We start from the raw sequence: 17,835 nt of genomic DNA, 5'->3' as shown, positions 1-17,835 counted from the left end.
TGTTTGGTTAGAATTTTATTTTTTTGGAAGCAGCGTTGCTATTAACTTGATGGTTGCCAAGGCTAAACAAAGTGCGAAGTGTCCTTTGAGAAAACTGCGTGATTCTGTGCATTAAGAGCTGGGGGATGCCAGCACGCAGTCTCAGCCTTGCAGCCTCTCACATGCTTTGCTGATGTTGCCAGGCTCCTATAAACTCTTTTCTGCTTTTTTTTTTTAAAGGACATTTCCTTGCCTAAACTGCAGAAGCTCAAGCTTTTTTCGGTCTGATTCTTGCTTGGCAGGGGGCTGCACACGCGCAGCTCATGGGAGCAGCGTGCAGCGGCACCGAGGAGGGCTGGCTGGTCAGAGTGGAAGGGTCACAGCTCGGGCCAGCACGGAGCTACACCCAAACCCTGGCCGCAGCCCGGGTCCCCACCCCGAGCTGACCATGACGTTACCGAGCTGTTAACCCACTAACCCTGGGCCCCCTGACTCACTGCTGGATGCGGACAGTAGGCTGGCCCTGAGCACTGGGAAACAACGCCGAGTGCTGCCCGGGTGGGTGTCGGCAGCGCTGGTTACCGAGGGCTGGCAAGAGAGGTCTTTGAGGTTACTCTTGGGTCTGTGGAGGCACCTCGCATCGAGAGCTGGGGCAAATTTTGCAGGGCACAGTGTGCGTACTCCAGGTCAAGCAGTTCCTGGCTGGAAGCCGCCTGAAAAAATATCCCTTGGCTTGGATGGCTCCCTCCTTGCTCCCTGCTTGCCACCGCCCTCTCCCCTCTGTGTACAGCCGGTGATGTCAAGCAAGAGAGCTGCAAGGGAGAGAGCTCTGCCTTGACTCCTGCTGTGAGGCCACCCAGATCAGTCCCTGAGACACCTACTGCCTCTGCCCAGCAGAAACCCGGAGAAAGCTGCCCGTTTTCTGCTAGAACTCGTGGTCGTGACTGTGGCTCCCGGGGGTCAGTGCACTGCAGGCAGAGTTTGTCAGGTGCTGTGAGGAGAAAGTGTGCTCAGATGTGCCCTCTGAAAGCTTGAGTGTCCTGCACCTCCGGAGCAGCAGTGCCACCCCGAGTTCTGGGCTTAGGGCTGGATGCAGAGCTGCAGGCTGTGGGCCCTGCAGGCGCCGCTCCCCAGGGCTGCTGTGACATGCCGGCTGTGGCCACTGCTGCCTGTCCTGACCCAGCTGGGGCTGGCGGTGGGGCCAGGCACTGCCGTGTGCTCAGAGGGATGTTATGGTGGCAATGCTGTCACTGCTGCTGGTTGTCAGGTAATGGTGAACTCATGTGCCGCTTCTTGTGCTTTCCTTACTTGGGCATTGGGATGCCTGCAGATGCACGCCCCCTGACATCCAGCTGGACTTGCCCTGTACTGAAGTAACTCCCCCAGTCTGCAGCAAGAGCACACAATTCCTTTGGCTGCCTGTAAATCACCAGCCTGAAATCACATCTTAATACCATCTTCTTTCCAGTCAGCTCAGCAGTGAAATGCACACATTGCTGAGAAACTGAACTCCCACCATGCGCAATATTTGCTGACCATGACCAGTTTGTGCCCCTCATGCACTAGCAGTGGGGCTCAGGGTGTCTGCCTTCAGCCTTTGCAGGGAGTTTCTTGGCATGGCTGCAGCTCTTGGACTCTTGTCATTGACACATCTTTGGGGGGCAAAAGTGGATGCAGCTGCCCTGGCTCTGAGCTGTGGTCCCACATCCCTTTGGGTTGCAGGCATGCTCCCCTCTGTGTGAGGGTGGCTTGTCTGTCTGAAAGCATCAATCCTAAATCACTGAAGCTAAAAAAGGTGCAAGGATTTAATATGTAGAGGAAAAAAAGCATCCACTCAGAGAGTTAAATGCTTTCCTTTGCAGGGTGAGCAGGATCACACAGAGCTTGAAAACTTGAAGTATGTGACACCAAATGGGAGATCACCAGTGGATTGGCTGTCTCTGGGGTGCCTGCTGTTACAAACTACTTGTTGGGACTTACTCTGTCATGTTGGGTCAAGGCAGATCAGTTCATTTTTCTAGTGCTTTTATTAATTCTGTTTCTTTGGCTGTTATTTTGAAATTAATTGTAAAAGTGGTTTAATGCCCCTGGATTTTGTAAAATAGTATTCATGTGCACAGATGAAGTAGTGCACAAAACCAGGAAAGCTAGATGTTTCTTTTAGTTGTAAGGATGACTTCATTTCTGGGGTGAACTGGAGGATTGTGTGATGGTTAGTTGCAAAAAGCATAGAAACTGGTGTGGGACAGTGGGCAAGACAATCACATCTTCCTCTTCTGCACCTTTTCAGCACCATTCCCTTCATTACAAAATGAAAGGGAATGGTTTTTTCTCTTCACAATAATATGAAATAATTTCCCAGAAACCATCCTGGCCCAGATCGCCTTAAGCAGAGTTATAAAACTGCATCTGTTCAGCACACAATTCACAAGAGAGGACAGCCAGACTGTACCCTGACAGCTGGCTGACATGTCCTTCCTGTGGGGTCCTGCTGAATGCAAACCCAGAGCCGTGGCCAGCCCCTATTTGCACAACCCCCTTCTTGGCCATGCTCAGAAATGGGACTTGTGCAGTTTGCAGCCAATGCTTCTCTCTGCTGTGATGGTCTGACTCCTGACTAAGGTGGAGGAGGCAGAGGGAGGGAGGCAGGGGCTGGTTACCACTGCGGGTGGACAGCACAGCAGCATTTCCCAGATGCTGACGATACTTTTACTCCTATTTAATTACTTGCCTCAGTTAATGAAGGTGATGCCATCTCCTTCCAAAGCTGTTTCAGAGGGCGTCTGAGGAGCAGGGTGGAGGGGGGCACCCCCACCCACCACCGCACAGGAGGCAATGTCCTTTGATGCCAGTGTCACACCTGAGCTGCGTCAGCAGCGCCCTGCATTGCAAGGGCAAAATAACATTTTCCTTCCACCTTCTGTTTCATTGATTTCTAAACTCAAAACACAATTGAAAGAGCAAGGGTGTCAGACTGAAGAGGAACAAAGCTGCAGTAACCCACACCAGAGTGCCAGGTGGGTCAGTGAAACAAACTTGGAAATGAAGGGTTCATATGGATGCAGAACATTAGAATATAGAAGAAAATATTTTATATCCATAGGAGAAGAGTTGACACATTATTTAAGGAAAAAAACATTGAGATAAGGCAAACCTAAATGTACTTCAGGAGCCATGAAAATTAAAAAATTAGGGCAGTGATGCATTAGCCTGGAGATCAGCTGTGTAGCTGAGCCTGCAGCTGCAGAGAGACACAAGCAGAGCACACAGCTACCTGCAACACTGCAGGGCTGTAAAGCTTCTCATCCCCACGTCCCCATTCCTCCTGCCAGTGCTGGCTCACAGGTGTCTTCACACTGCCTGAGCCTGAGCCATCCTGCTTGTCTGCAGTGAGGGGCTCTGCAGATCTGAGTGTAAGCCTTTCCCTTGCTTCTGCCCGCTGGAGCTGGGAGGAAGGCATGGCAATGAGAATCTTCCAGCATGGCTGAGGGTTCCCATCCAGCTGACAGTCCTCTGCAGTGGTGTGTCAGCATTGCCTCCTAAGCCTTTAAATATAACTTAAACTTATAGCATGAGAGTTCTGCCTTGCTTTCAGTGGGATTTTGCAGCCGTTGTTATCCCACATAAGAGAACTCAGTTCCTGCTTTTCCCCCTTTTGGGACATTTGGAGCATGGCCCATTCCACCTTTCCAGAAGCTGCTTCCTCAGGAATGAAGTTGACAGTTTTTCAATGGCTACTTACAGCCTGCAGATAACAAAGGTTTGTACCCTCTTGTTCTTTGAGAGTAGGGCCCCTCCAAGAGCTGGCTGAACTCTGTATCAAGGAGTCAAAGGGTTAAAATAATATTACCCAAGTGTGTCATTGCTGATTAAGGTCCTGAGCTTAACAAAACCCCAAATTGTTCTTGTTCCACTGATGTAATTAATTATCCTGAATTTTACCCTTTTTTGTTATTTTAGTACTCTTGTGTCAAAGTCACAGATCCAACATGTATTCTTTAGTTGTTCTCTCAAAACTGGGCAGAAACGTGAGTTGGATGATAAACCAGTCCTGATCTTGTCTTTATTTGACATCATTCACCTGCTGAGCCAGTTTCCTGCTGATCAGAGTGCTGAGGTGGATTCTGTCCCCTCTCCAGGTGTCTCTAGCTCATTCCCTCCTGTCTAGTCATGTAAGGGGGATTGCTGGGAAATGGCAGTGGTCCCAAAGGGGGAAAAACACCAGGAGAAATGACTTGAAACGTCACTGTGAGTGTGGTGAGGCACTGGACCAGGCTGTCCCAAGAAGCTGTGGATGTGCCATCCGTGAAGGTGTTCAAGGCAAAGCTGGATGGGGCCCTGAGCAACCTGATCTGGCAGAAGGTGTCCCTGCCCTTGGCCAGGGGTTTGGAACTAGATGGTCTTTAAGGTCCTTCCAGCCCAAACCATTCTGATTCTATGATTCTCTGAGTTATGGCCATGTGGTGTGATCCTTAAGCTGATACAGACCTGCAATAATCAGTGACATTTTTATGCAATTCCAATCCAGTGTAACTTATTAGCACAAGACTCTCTCCTCCTGGTGAAGCATTTAATTTATAAGCAGTTATTTCTTAGCTTTTTTTCCAATAGTCTTACAGCTGGGGCATCCCAGTTTTAGGGTCCCAGTGCTGAAGTGGTTTCATTGATACCAATAGACCATTGACATAAATGAGGACAGAGAGTATTTTACATGTCTTATGTACTCTCTGGCAAAGAGCAATGGAAAACTGGAAAAACAAAACCACAGACTATAGAGCAGAATGAATAAAAACAAAAAAATATAACTAGGTCCTTTATTTTAGGAAACTCTCCAACAACCTCTAGTATGCATTAGTGAGATATCAACTTTCTGCCTTGCAGAAAGAACTATAAAATATTATATCCTAGCCCTGCACACTTTAAAGTTCCTCGTCCTTCATTACAGCCACTGGTTTATTAAAACTGGAAATGGACCTAGACTAAACCTCTGCCCAGCTATGTCTGAATGGCTGCATCCAAACCCTGCACCTTTTGAAAACTGGTCTCTAATATTTAAAACAAACCCAAGCCCAATACAACAGCAAACAGCTTGTCATTTCTCCTCTAGATTCCTCCCTGAACAAGAATCCCTGCACCTGGACATACAAAGCTGTTCGGTTCATGGGGTCACTCCTTACCCACTACTGTTAAAGGCAAAATGCCCAGTGTGGTTAGCAGTGTCTCAGGATTAAATTCAATGCCACCTGAAACTCTTCCCAAGCATATATGATCAGTATTGAGTTTGAAAGTATATATGTATTTATTTTAGGTCTACTGATGTGATTTGTTCTGTTTGTAAGACTAACTGGCAGTAAAAAGTATTCATTTCCTATCACTTTTTTGCATATTGCTATTCTCCTGTCCTTGTAGTTTATGGTCTCTGTTAAGGAATGTTGTCCTCTGGATCATTTTTATTGGCTTTGCTTTTTAAAAATCAGTGTTCATGCTTAATATAGCAGTTTTTCTGGTAACAAAATTCATAGATTAAAAAAAACAAAAAAAAAACCAGCCCCTCTTTCCCTTGGACAGATTTGAAATGCAATTACTTTTATAAGCTATAAATAAAGGCCTAGTAGTTGATGTTTAGTGGGAAACTCTCCCAGTGTATTTCAGTCTCCTGTGATAAGAAAACTGCTGACTTGGCATTTTGGGGAGCTGTTCCTTGTGCTTTGTGTTCCTGCTGTAGCTGCCAGGGGTTAGCCAGGCTCCAGAGTGCAACGTGGCCAAACCAGGAGCTGCCTGTGCTGCTGGGCTGCCTTCTGAGGGTAACACCACACCGGTGGCTGCTGGTTTCTGCAAGCTTGGGCCACTGTCCCCTGGATCCTGCTCTTGGTGGCATCTCCACCAAGACCTGGGAGGGGGCTGTGACAGCCTTTACTGCGCTTGGGCACAGCTCACACCCTCACCATGAGGTCATCCAGGACTGCATGTAATGATGGCTGGTTTTTATGTTTACAGCCCCTGTGGAGGGTTTGTTCAGAGGAGGTAATGCAGCCCCACACTGTTATATATTGTCATTTTGTCCCATGGTAGGACACTGTGATAAGTGTCAGGCTGCCAGGATACAGCCCCTGGGTGAGCAGGGGCTGTGTCCTGGAGCTGGTGGTCAGCTCTTCCTGCTGCTGGCTTCATCTCCAGGCTGATGCAGGGGTGTTTTGAGGAGAGATAGGAATCCTTAGTGACAAATTAATGGGGAGACAGAGAATTCTCTAGTGATAAATGAATGGGATAGAAATCTCTACTGGTGAATGAGTGACTTCAAGTAAAAGCAGCCACTGACAGATAGGACTGAATGACTGCATGAGTTTTACAAAGCAAAGTGAAGGGTTTGAAGTGATTGAAATGGCACCTATAAGCCTTGATTGCAATACCAATGTTTTCTCTTGACCTCATTTTGTGAGACCCTTTCATACCAAAGACCAAAAAGCATTCATGGGCCCAAAGTTTTCCTGAAGGGTTTGTAATTTGGCAAAGGTAATTTGGCAAAGGTGCCTCTAAATGAACTGGCAGAAGTGTTGGCTTTTGAGCAAAATGTGCTGTGTTATTGGCGTTCCCTGCCAGCCTGGGCTAGGGTTTTGTTTTTGGTTTGGTTTTTTTTTTTTCTTTCTCCATAGTCTGCTCTAGCAGAGGAGCAGCCCAGGATAGTTTGGTGGGGAAGTAAAGTAATCCTTGTCAGATAAAAACGAGCTGTAAAAGGACTCTGGTTCTAGTGGGTGAGGGCCCAGTAAAAGAGATGACGATCCAACTCAGAGTCTTTTTCAGTAACTAAAAAGAAATAATAAAGAATCTAGTATTTAAAATGGAATTAATTTTCACTTTGGATTGTGGTCAGATTGGAATCAAGTCTAATTCCTTCAAGCTATGCTTTCCCTCAAACACCATTAGTCTTTAGAAGCTTTCCCAGGGGAAGCCAGTTCATTTGTCTCAGAGCACATCGTGTTGCTGGACTTCGTCTCAGTGGAGAGGGAAGGCTGGGCTGTAACTGCAGTCTCTCCTAATGAGCTCATACTTGTCACACATCCAGGACTAGATGGGCTTGTCTGCCCCTCACACCCACCCAAAATATAGCTGTGTCCCAGGGAAATGACCTCCACCCTGGGCCCCTCAAGGCCTGGGCGATGCTGAGGTATGCGCGGGCTGATGCTCCCTGCCCCGCGACTGCCAGACCTACAGGGCTTGTACAGTCACAGGCATTTTACAAGGATTACAACATCTTAACCAATTCCCAATCAGTAATTTTCATCAATACCAACAGAAAACCATTGCTGATAAAACATATGGACAGAATGATGATAAACAGGTAATGATGATGGCAGGAAAATCTGAGACAATAATGAGAGTGACTTGATATTTTTTACACAGCCAGCTGCAAAGCTGTACTTCTGCAAGCAAGGAGGCAGCACATTTAGAGTGAGCATAGCATCCTAAAATATGCTCATCTGAAGGAGTTAGGGGCTGCTATGGAGTCAAAACCCAGCATGAGCTTCCATTATGGTGCTGTGGCAAAAGGGCCACTGGAATTCTTGGGACTAGGAAGTAGAAAGAGGGGAAGTTTAAACAGGAGAGACAAACAAAGGTATGCTCTTTGTGGTTCAGGTAATGCTTTCAAAAGTTGTTGAAAAATGAGGCAAGTAACAGAAAAGAACAACAGAAATTATTTGGAGTAAAAGAAAATGTCTTAAAGAGACTCTTTAGTTTAAAGGAAAATAAAATGGGAGAGAGGGAAAGAAATATCTGAGTGACATCATATAGGTGGAATGTGGGAAAAAATTACCAGGTACCTAATTTACTGTATGAAAGCACACACCTGGAATCTGAGGTGTGAAAATTAATCTAGGAAATGAGGATAGGTTCCTCTCTTTGAAGATGTGCTGGAAGAGCTATTATACTATATAATGAGTCACTGGCTGAAATATAACGACTTCCAGCAGATGAGCTGTCACAATAGATGCTTTAACACTCCATTGTGGCCTATGACTGCATTTAAACCCCCCTTTCCTGATGTGAATCTTGACTTCCCAGCACTCCTTATCATTTCTTTCTAGTCTCGTTCTCAGTCTGTTCTTGGAGGAGTTTCTCCCTCTCTCTCTCTGTCTCTCTCTTTCTCTCCACTTGTGTTTTTATTATACCACTGCAGACAAAAACTGGCAGTTTGAAAGGTCCTGAAGGGAGTTAGTCTCCCAGCTTCATCTGAATTCAAAGGGAAATGGGTGCCAAACACAGACCTTGTGAAAGCCTTTACCCAGAGCCCTGAAATTTGGTATAGCTTTGAAAACCTCGTAAAAAGCAAGCTTGCTGATAGTGGGCTGTCTTGAGTTTATTCCTTCATCTTAAGCATTTTTTTCTGGTGGGGGTTCTATAAATATACACACTGATGACTAGAAATAAGAAAGTACATGTCTGGCTGTCACACACCAATTTTCTGCAAGGAAAATCACTACAGTTTTTAACTGGCTCTTTATCTCAAAGCAGCAAGTATCCAGACAGTTGTCTCCAACTGTTGTTATTAAATTCAGCAGGAAATCCATCCTGTCCAAAAGAATTATTAGTTTCCATTGCTCCTGGAAATGTCCAGAGATGTTAATTTGTGTGTGTTTGTATTGCCCAAGTAGCCGACCAGTGAGCAGGGCTCTGGTTTGATCGTGTCCTTGAGCTCAGGGAGTTGGGTGGCAGCTGTAAAACTGAAGTCAACATCTAAGCCAGGGGGTTACTTATGAAGGCAAAACACCCCAAAACATCCCAATTCCTCCAGCTAAAAATATGTTTCACATCAGAGGGTGGTATTTGAAATTAGTACTTTAACATGTCAGAGAGATGTCCAGATGCCATTAGCAGCATTTTTTGCCATGAAGAAGTTGGTATTTGTCAGCTATTTCTGCCCAGAGTTGTGTGTGATGCCACAGTTTCCCTTTTTACACACAAGAGGAAATAACTGTGGTGGCAATCTGGTCTTTGTCAAAGCTGTAGGTACTCTGCCACAGAGCACTCCTTATTCATACCATAAGGCCCATTGGGAGTGGAAATCATCTTCCAAAGGAAGAGCCAAGCAAAAGCGGAATGGGAGAGGATTTTGCCTTGGCCAGGTGCCTAGAGTAGACTCCCCCTCTTGCCAGTGTCACCTCAGTGCCAGCAAAGAGGGAGCACCCTGGGGATCCAATCCCTCACTGCGTGGGGTCCTGGGCAGTCCCCTGCAAGGCTACTGGGGAAGTGCTGCTGTGCTTCCAGCCAGGTGACCAGATACAAGGCAGCCATCAGAAGTAAATCCCGCTGCTCTGCCAGTCTGCAGAATACAGGTTTCCCTCTCCTCCTTTCTACAGCACAGGAGAGGTTGAAGATAAACCCTGAGTTCCCTCCTGGCCCCTTTCCTTGGCCAGCAGACACTGGTGGGATGGAGGAACCGGCATGCTCAGCCTTGGCTGGACCTCATGCTGCAGTGTTACCCCTCAGGTTCTGTCAGCCCTACCAAAATGATGGATGTTATCCTGCCATAAGCCAGGCAGCCTGTCAGTGTATTTGTAGTACTCCACCACCAGCCCCTGTTTGTTTTTCAGAAAAAAGAGCTCTAAGCTCTAATGTGTTGAGAAAAATCCAGATTTATCTTTAAAACTTTGGTTCAGCTTGAAAATCATTGTTTTTCTGGCAAACAAAATGCATGAGAGTTTTTAAGGGGCTCCTGCATGAGGTCTTCATTTAGCTCTCAGTAACACCACAGCCATGTACAGCCATCTGGCAAAAGTCTTCTGGAGAAATATGACAAACAGCCCAGAGACAGCCTTCAGAAATAACCATGCAGCACTGACATAGCTCAGATGTTTGATTTTACCAAAGATCCTTCTGGACATATATAAAATAGGCCTCAGTGAGCACACCCCCTCAGAGGCTCACTGCCAGCACAGCAGCAAATAACAGCTGCAGTCAGTGCTGCAGGATGTCCCATGGTACCGGGGGGGATGGAAAGGCTGGAAATGCAGCTGGCCAGGAGCACTGCAGCCCCCAGCACCAGCACAAGCTGCTGACACTGTCCTGGGGACTTGTGAGAGGCATGCTGGGTGCATGACAGTGAGTTTTGCCTCAGCCAGTAGGTGAAAACCTGGGCTGGCTTTGGAGGCAGCAGGTACAGTTTCTCAGGAATTGTCAACATTCACTGTGTCCTTTCCATCTTGTCCTGGGTGCATGGCAGCATCCCCAAGGAGCAGTCACCTGGCTGGGCTCACCTGGAGTCAGTGAAATCTGTGCAGCTGCCTTGCCAGCATAAGACAGTTTTGCAGGACAAAAATAGGGGCTGTATCAGCCCTTCATCTGGGTAAAAGAGTTAATAGCCAACAAGCTGATGTGCTGAGGTTTCAGCTGCATTGAAGCTGACCATCTCAGTAAGTTTTAAGGAACAATTTCAAATACATATGTAATTTTGGAGGGGAAGTGGGTTGTTATTCTGCAGTCGGCCCCCTGCCTACTTTCTAATCCCTACATAAATGTATGACAAACCCCAAAGATTGGATTTTATCTGTTGTGCTTTACTGTCACCCTTCCTTATGGCTGGGATGGCTGTGTCCAAGGAGCCAAGGAGCATTTTTCTAAATGCTGACAGAAAACCTGGTCTGGGATTCTGCAGAGGGTAGGGGCATCTTCCCACACACTGCCCAAAAGCTCCTGTGGGCACCAAGCTGCCTGCAGGCTGTGCTTCTCTCTATATTATTCTGTCAGGTTAATGGGGCTGGCACTGAACCAAAGCAAATGGTTATTCATTAAGCCTTCAGATCAAGATTTGACAGAAAATAGATATAGAAAATGAGAGTTTATAGGAAATAAAACGCAGAACACAAAAATTTGAATATAGTTGATTTCTTCTCCTATTTTCATGGTCTATTTCTGCACTCCAGGAACATTCACACACGTTTAGGATTCAGAACTTCTTCATGTTTTGACCTTCTCTTTGCCTCCAAGCAGGCATCTTGGCTACCAGGAATTTTGCACACAACCAGCCAGTCAGTGTGGCCAGCATTTAGATCACCTGTGGCTAGTTGGGAATCAGTCAGCTTTTTTACCTTCTCTTAAGTAGTTTTCATTCATAAAGTTTTCCATGGCTTTTTAGGTTCCATTTATAGAATATTACTTGCAAACTCACTGACTTTGGTGCATTTGGAGATTCTCATGGAGAAATAAGAAAAAGGAGTGTGTTGTCCAGCTGTCCCTGGGGCAGCATGCCCTTCCTACCTTCTCTAGCTCTGGGAACTTCATGCCACATGCTCTTTTCATCAAGGCCCCACAAATGAGGCTTTGGCAATTAGTAACAAAACTAAAATACAGCCATTCAAAGAAACATTACTAGAACCACACATATGGACTAAAAGCACTTTCCCAGTGATGAGTTCAAGATGGATAAAAACTTTTATATGTCACAGGGTTCCAAACAAGGAAGAATTTGAGGAGTCAACCCTTAACATTTCCTATCTTTCAAGTGCTGTGTTTTACTATCTAATTGTTTACTGCTGTCAACTCTTGATTTTCTGGTGTAGTGAAGGATTGGGATGACCAAGACAAAGTAAAAACAAAGATAATACAAAGCATATGGCAATTAAATGGTAGGAAAAAACCCAAGAGCAGTGTGGAAGTCTGAGTAGCACTGACCTGGGCAAGGGTTGATGTGGAGAACCATGTGATGGAAAAAGGGTGCAGCTGATCCAAGCCCTTTTGTAATTCACTTTGGGTTCCCTGTGTTCCCAGAATGATTAATGCCCAGCTTTGTTAACCTGCCTGTGAGTGGCTGAGGACAGTTTTATTTATTTTTCCTTCATGGCCACATCACTCCAATAAAGTGTTTTACCCTCTGTGTGTTACTGGTGAATGTTTAAAGCAAGGTCAGCACAGGGGAATGGTGAGCAGCTCACACTGTCAGCCACTCCCCAGTCCCCTGCCAGCCCTGCCAGGAGGAGTTGGCCGTCCTGGCCAGCGGTGATGCCTTCCCAGCCCTGGTCCTGGATGGGCAGTGCAGGCTGTCTCTCCACAGTAAACCTGCTGCAAATGGAGTTCAGTACAGGTGTATGCAAGGAAACGATTCAGGAATCGTCCCCAGATGTTGTAAAATGTCTCCAACTCCCAGCCAAGCTGCTGGGGGTTTTCAAAACAGCTTACCACTGGCTGGAAAATGTTTATAGGGGGAACCAAAAGTCCAGAACATTCATTTGTGTTTGATTGCTCAGTCTAAGACTGAATGCCTTCCTTAGGCTTGGTCTGTTTGGGCAGGTAGGCTGCAAGGAAGATGTGCAAAGCTTTATCAGGCAGCTCATTCAGGAGAGCTTATGACTGTCACAGAACTACTTTCTGAGCGGCTTTTTTCCAAAGTAACCATCCTCGCTCTCTCCCTCTGGCACTGTGACCTTGGAACAAGCGTATCACAATTTTGGCATGTGTGGGACATGCTACCATAGTACAGCAATATTATATGGCAAGCACAACATATGTTTTGGAAGAAAGTTCAGTTTATTTTAGCTGCTCCAAATTTACTTGACCTGTTTAATCCAGCTTTCACACTACATCATTTCAATGACTGGGACTGCTTTTAGGTCGTGCCCCACAGAACATATGCAGCCAGCTGGCCTTTCATCTGTATGCTTAATTGTCCAAAATTATTTCCATGTGATTAATATAAACCCCCAACATTCATGATAGGCCAGGCCACTCCACCATCCAAGTTATGTTTGGCAGGTGCAGGGTCTGTCCCACTGAGAAAGGAATAGTGTGAACACAGCACACTGGGGAGCCCAGACTGCTTCCTAGCTGGGTGTTATCTGCTTGCTCCCTCTCTAGGCTGGGTGTGAGTTAATGTTGACTCAGGCACATACAGGACACCAGTGAGGGGCAAAGCTCGTGGCACAGCCAGCCCCATCCTGTTCTGGATGCTGAGCTCTGGCATTGCTTGGCTCTTTGCTGCTCTGCAAATGGAAAACAGCAGCTCAGGTGGTTCTGGTGTGGGAGCTACTGCCATCCCCAGTGATACTCAGTCACACCTCTTCTTTTGGGACCTCCCCTCTGAACCCACAGCAGAGCACTGCAGCTGCAAGAGCTGCTGTGGTCCTGAGGCTGAGGTGAAGGTGCAGGGCCAGGTGAGTCCCAGGACTGCTGCAGGTGGTCTCTGGCACACACTGCGCTGGGGGATGGGACAGCAGAGTGCCCTGCTCATGGGTCACACCACAAGCACCGCAGGTGTTGTCAAGGGATGAACAGCCACAGTGGCTACACCCTCACCCTGCTCCCCCGTGCACCTGTGCTGCAGCTGTAGATGTGCTCTCTGTCTAGCAGGGACTTTAGTGTAGTACCCTGAATGGGGCCCATGCCCCATACAAAATGAGGTGATTTACAAGAGATCTGCTCTTTCCCCCCTTCTACCCTCTGCTTTTTCCTGTCGACAGCAACAACCCTCACTCCTGCCTGGCAGCCACTCCCTCACCAGCCAACTGAATCATCCTGGAGACAGGAGGCTTTTTTGGGTGCTAAATCTTTACAAGGCAAAGACTTAGAGAATACACCCATATGCCCTGACTGGAAACTGGCTCCCACCTCTGCGGAAAAAGCCAGACAGTCTCAATTAGGCATTCGTGGAAAGTGGGGACAAGCTGGGGCTGGAGCCAGAAGCTGTAAAATTTTCCACGTTTGCCAGCACCGATCCTGCAGACCCGTCTGCTCATTCCATCTCGGCCTCCTTCTCGCTAGGCAACAAACGTGCTGAAAGGAGAAATCAGGAGGATCGTTTTCATACCCAGCATTCTCTGGCTGGGATGGTTTTTGCTGTGCCGCAAAACCATTGCACTGTGTAACTTGTCTTCCCTAAAGCTGAGGGGAGCAAAGTGCCCCCCAGCAGTGGTGCTCCACCCCAAGGAGCTGTGCAGTGGCTCCACCAGAACAAGCAAAGAGGCTCCAACCAGGCCATTCCTGGGACAGAAAAATCAGATTCATCCCTGATGGGAAATCCTCCTGGAGCTCTTGCAGTGAGGTTTGACAGAAGGAGATTTGGGAAGATGAAAAGCCAGGATTGGCTGTAACCCAGCTCAATTGGCCACACCTGGGACTAGTAGAGCAAGCATGAACTCAGTTCACAGCCCTTAGAAAGCAGTGCTGTCTGCCTCATTTTTTGGAGAGATTTTTTTGGTTCTCTGCTAAGCCAGTAACTGGGACTGTGTGACAAAGAACAGAAATCACAGTTGTGATTGGAATACAGAGACCTTGATTTGGTTCCTGTAAGGGTAGGGAGTTGGCTGTGGTCACTTACCTGCGTCTGCAGAAAAAGGGAAAGGGGCTTGGAATTTACAGTTCCAGTTGTTTTGGGCACAATCACTTACAACCTGTATCTGTAGGTGAAGGAGCCTCTGATGAAGTTCACCAATTTTATAATCTAAACATACATGTCTCATTCCAGTCACTGAACAGATTTTACCCAGCTGAGCTTTTTAGGAAATTAGTTTGGGGAGTTTTTTTGTTTGTTTGCTTGCTTGTTCTGGGTAACAGAACACAGTGTTGAAGTGAATTAGTAGCAGATTTCTTTTTCCTTTTTCTTTCTTAGATGTCCCCAAAGGCGATTGGTTACATGCTGGAGACTAGACAGTATCTGTGCTAAGAAAAAAGTGCCTTTTTTAACGCTTAAGAAAAGCAGAATATGTGCCAGGGTGAAAGTGAGGCTTATATGCCCATCGCTACCTGCTGTATTGTCTATCTTTACAAAAAGAACCCAGGTGACAAATTTCTCCAACTTATCATATTTAGAAAGCTGAAATCAGCCAGATTTACTGGTAAGGTGTTGAAGGGAAGAATATATTTATGAAGTGCATTAAATTTTATTTTAAAAAAATCTAAGATTTACTTCACACCTACAATCCTTGAGAGAGCAAATCACACACACGTCAGGCTGAATTTCCCCTTTGCTGGGACTGTAAAGCCTTATTTGAGACTCTATTGTTTCTTCTCTTGTGTTAAATTCTTGCAAAGAGGTGCACAGAGTTCAGTGCAGGAAGGAAATCAGGGGAGAAAAAGGTCACTTTCTTCTCTTGGCTACATTTATTTTATAAAAGCCTCCTGATGTATCTTCTTTGGTCTAAATATTTCTGTCTGCCTCAGACTGACATTTCCTCCATGTGTAGAGAGATGGGCAGAGATATTTATGGCAGAAAAGCTAAAGCTTTTCTCAATCCAGACATGCACATCTCATGTCTTTCCTGCAGCTCCTGGGTGTGAAGCTGCATCCTTGGAGTAAAAGGCTTAAAATCAGTAGATTAGGAAACATGGGTGCAGGCTGACCAACCTCCTTGTCAGTTCAGGGTGTCCTTGGCTGTGGCTTGCTGCTGGCCAGGAGGGCTGAGCACAGCACGGCTGGAATCTTGTGGGAGCCCAGCACAGCCTGGCTGCCTCCCATGGTGACACTGTGCATGGCTCGGCCAGAACCTCTAACCTCATTGTTATGAGCTCCATTTACTGGACCTTTTGGATGCTCAGAGGTGATTAAACACCTCCTAGAAATTTTCCTTGGCACAGTAAATTCTTTTGTGACCCCAGAAAACCATATGGTAAGGCCAAGCAAGGGCTAAACCCTGTCCTTGCCACTTGGAGAGCAACAGTGGTGGTGTGGCCCAGCAAAAAGGAGTGCAGAGTATAGATGCATTTAAAATAGCTTTAAACATAGCTAATTAGGAATAGCTTTTTAAAAAATACTGTATGCAAGGAATTTTAAAAAAATTAAACCCAAACAAACAAAAAAAATTTCTACAGTGGTGCAATATTCTGTCGGAGAGTACAAATTATGATAGTTTTCAATTAGTTTCCTGCCAATTAGCCCAAGTAAGCATGAGGATAGGTGAGTTGTAAGGTCTTCTTTCACAGCATGAATGCTGGAGAGCTGAAGGGTATTTCCCTGGGCATGTCTGCTTGAGGCTTCCCCAGCAGCTGTCAGGTGCCTGCTGGGTGCCACATATTTCCTTACATATGGGGCTGAAGTATGTTTACATTCACATATTGCAGCTCCCAGTGTCACACCAAAAAATAATCCTTGGGCCAGACAACAATCAGACTAGCACCTACTCAGATATCCTCTTTCCTACAGCAGTTTAGTGAGGGAAAAGATACGAACCACAGGCAGTCAACCTTCTGTTGGCGTCATCTCTTGCTGCTGGCGGCTTCTGTGCTTTGGGACTTCCTGAGCAGGGTCACAGCTTCGTGGTTAATAACTCTTGCAGAGTTTAATTTTTTTTTTAATGTGGTTTAGTAGTTGGTTTTGATCTCATTTATTCTTTTGACAGCTAGAATATGCCATGACTATGCATTTCAGTCTGCTGTGTGAAATTTTTGTTTTAATTATATTACCTCAGATGTTTGTATCCAAAATTCCCTTTTTCTAGGAGAGTTGTAGAAGCAATTAATATTTCTTCCCTTATTTGTGTCATTTATTATATATTGTGGGATACTAACACATCTGCCTTTAATGATCTCTTTTCCAGAAGATGGAGGCCCAGTGCACAGATGCCTTTCACAAGGAAATAATTTCTTTCATTTCATTATTCCTGAATTTTTTGATTTCTGTTTTGTCCTTCTAAAGTGATAAGGATTATATAATGATGTTTTCTCTTTCTTTTCATGTTCCTACTTCCAAATCCTCTGTTTGTCTCTTTTTTGAAACTATTATGACTTTGAGTTGAACAATCCAAAATAACACAACACACTTATTCCTGACTATTAGTAGCTAATTTAAAATCTGTTATTCAATATGTGCCATTTGGGCTGTCTTTCACTGAGCATCAGGGACTCAACTGCTACTTGTGTCTGGTTTTGCTTTTGCTACTCTGAATCAGTGCATTACTGTTAACCTCCCAACTTAATAAACCCAGTTTCATTCCTACAAATCCTGGAACATGTTGGTGTGAGTGGTTGTCTTTATTTAACTCAGACACTTCTGCTTCGGTTTAATTAAAGAAATGCAAAAATACTTGTAGCCAAGTATCCAAAGAAGTAACCACACCTTAGTAACTGGGCAAGGTATTAGCTTCTGTGTGTAATTGCTTAGTGTTCACAAATTGTCTAAGACATTCAGAGGCGCCAGCAGGGCATGTTGCAAAGCAATTTTAATTGATCGATTTCAAGGTGTTCTATTCAAGATTCTGTGCAGTGGATTTTACTTGTGTGTGTCCCTTAGTGAAATTTCTACAGCTGCAGAAGCGTTAATTGTGTTGATCTTTCAATTCCTGTGAACATTAAAAGGAGAGTTGTCTCTCCTAGATGTGAACTGAAGTATCCTTTGCCTCCCAGCAGCCTGTGAAGATTCCTGTTGGTCGCACTGATGTCTGTGCTCTTTTTTCCTGTAGCACTGTTGGAGAGGGCTCTTGGGTTTGTGCTGCGGCCCGCACAGCCAGGCAGGAAGCGCTTGCACCTGTGGAGGAGCTGGTGCCCACCCCCATTCCCCTCCATCCCCTTCCCACCCCCCACACAGCTGGCCAGCACAGATGGAGCCCTCAGCAATCGGGGCTGGTAGCCAATATAAGTGAGGCAGAGACAAAGGAGGCCCTTTTCAGGGGCTGTGTGTTTCAACTCTCTCAATTTTGACCTGAGGGTACTCAGCAGAGGTATTTTTTTTTCCTGTGCTAGTGGTATTTATCTATTTATCATTGGTTTATTTGCAAGCAGGGAGTTTTGAGGTCTTGCTTCCTATTACTTCTGCAGTGTTTTCCTGTATTATTCCTTCAAGTTTTGCTGGGTGAAATCAAGTTGGGTATGTCTGGCTCCTTGGAAATCCTTTGAGCTATACCTCCTTATGTTGCCAAACTCTAAGGAAACTTAATG

This window comes from Camarhynchus parvulus, chromosome 6 (genome assembly GCF_901933205.1).
Source record: "Camarhynchus parvulus chromosome 6, STF_HiC, whole genome shotgun sequence".
Lineage (NCBI taxonomy): Eukaryota > Metazoa > Chordata > Aves > Passeriformes > Thraupidae > Camarhynchus > Camarhynchus parvulus.
Note: the sequence above shows the minus strand (reverse complement) of the source record.